This window comes from Drosophila erecta, unplaced genomic scaffold, assembly GCF_003286155.1.
Source record: "Drosophila erecta strain 14021-0224.00,06,07 unplaced genomic scaffold, DereRS2 tig00000021-arrow-pilon, whole genome shotgun sequence".
Lineage (NCBI taxonomy): Eukaryota > Metazoa > Arthropoda > Insecta > Diptera > Drosophilidae > Drosophila > Drosophila erecta.
In genome coordinates, this window is record NW_020825198.1 from 11,083,396 (window position 1) to 11,085,873 (window position 2,478).

A 2,478-nucleotide genomic window follows, 5' to 3' on the forward strand; every position below is an offset into this window, starting at 1 on the left:
TCCATTTTCCTAGCTAGAGCGACGAACGATGAAAATATTTGAGGAATTACCACAAAGTCTATTGCGGAAAGAGCGGAAAGTTACGGCTAATTCGGCAGAAATATACACCTACCACTCTTCTAAAAAAACAGCATAATTTAGAAAAGAAGAATATAAAACTCAGTTGTTATTTGACGTTATGGAGATATCTTTGTGTTGCGAAGAAATATTATTTTGTTCACAGAAATGGTGTATAATTTTCTGGGTATTTCCCACACGCATACATATATTATATATTTTTAATCAAGCTCATGTGAAAGTGGGCCCGAAATATGGCTTTAACACTATATTTTCAGCACACTTTATAAGAAAATACCATTAATTATATGAGGATAACAGCATAAGGCCAAATGTACGTGAAGGCCGACTTTAAAAGTTCATAAAATGCGCTGACAGAAGCTGTTGTTATTCGCCAGCTAACTGAATCAACAAGCCATTAAAGCAATCAGTTTGGGGATCGCATTGCATTACCAGGAATTTTTCATATATTACCGTGAAGTGAAACTCGATCCCGGAGGCACATGACGTATACGCAATATGCAAAACACTTCACGTGGCCTTCAGAATGGGTGGTGAAGGCAATCGAGTGCCAGCCGTTGCTGCAAGACTGCAGCTGATGGCGCTGGTGATTAGTCCACCTATGGCTAAGATGTGCTGGCCAACTGTAATAACTACTGCCAGGCACTGGAGGCACTACTAAAAAAAATTAATCGCAGAGGAAGTCGGACAAAGAACTAGACGGCAGTTGCCAAACGGAGTTCGATGCGTTTGGAAGTGCCGTAAAAAACGTTCGGTTCGATTTTTCGTGGTTTGTTCAACGTGGCGTATACGTAACGCGGATTGGCAAGAGGCGAAATGAGTAGAAAGGCGGAAAAAGAGGAGGAGTCCACAAAGGAGAAAGCCAAGGAGGAAATCACCAAAGATGATTCGTCTTGCGTTTTAACGTTTGACACACATCCCTATTTTCCCTTCCTGTTCGATCCCTACTCGTCATCCAAATATGGCTCTCAAGTGAGGGAAAGGAAAATCGATCGATGCCTGAAGCAGTTGCAGGATGCTCTCAAGGGAGGAAAGTATGTTATCCTTACATTTTATAGACTATATACTTTCATAGATCTCGAACTTATTATTAATAATAGGTCATAAATAAAGTCCTCAGATAGTTATTCCAATTTGAAGGCTTACAATAGTTACGTTTTCGCAGAATTTCACAAAATCTATGGCTACACAGTGCAACATAATCTTGTGCCAAGCAAATGACTTCATGAAGCAATCGCACCTTCTTCACCTACTGCATTCACCCTTAATCACCATCAATTATGTTCACTGTCAATTGGCAAATTGACAAACGATTGCAGTTGGATTTGTGTAAATAATTCAGCCGGTGCCAGCCCGGGCAAATTCGGTTTGTCCTCCGGCTGGCTGACTATTCATAAGGATCAAAGACACACACAGACACACAGCCACACAGACATACACAGGCTGGCATTCCAGTTAACCCGAAAGTGAGTTGTCTTGCGGTTGTTGCTGTTGCTTGTCAAGGGGCATTAGCATTTCAGGACTGTAACTAATCACAAATGATAACATTTGCATGTGCAAACACAGACGCACACACTGCCACACAAGGGCGGAGGTGAGGGCCAGGCTATTTGCATACTTAAGTGTGCAGTTATTACCTTGTTATATCGATATAAATAACAACTGCGAGGCGGACGAACACAGATTGCGCCTAATGAATCCTTGTTTGTTCTAATAAGTTTTGAATGCATTATTGATTTACACATTGACCGGACAAAAGAGGGACTTAGCAGCAGATTAAAATGGCCAGAAATCACCACAGGAATTGTAATGTTTAAGTATTCAATGGGTTCATGCGGAAAATATTAAATCCTACAATGTATATAACACATACTGTCCGAAGCTCTTGATTAATCTTTATTTCCGTCTCAATTGCTCACATTGCACATTCATAGAAAATACCTTTTATCAAGTGTACGCCACGTAAACAGTTTGACCAAGACATATCCCTTGGCAGCAATCAAATCGAGGAGCACACAAAATGCAAATGAAAACATTTAATTGTATTTGCATACAATTTCCCCATATCTAGTGTCCACCCACTACGGGCAGAAATGAATATTTATTGCCAGCAAAAATTCAAACAAATTAAATAAGTTAGATTGCATTTTAACGGGCAAACACTCGGATCAACACAACAGAAAAAAAATGTATAAAAGTGAGAGAGTTTCTATCTCGATTTGTGATTGAATTGTCACATTTCATATTTTGCGGATGGCTTTTTTTCTATTTTCAGCTGTTCTCTATAAATAAATTATAATATCAGAAATAATTTGTTGCACATTTCGTTTCGGTTTCCCAACCGCAAATACGAATCAATGGCACAAACATTCCGTTCGTGTTCTGTAATATTTTATGGAA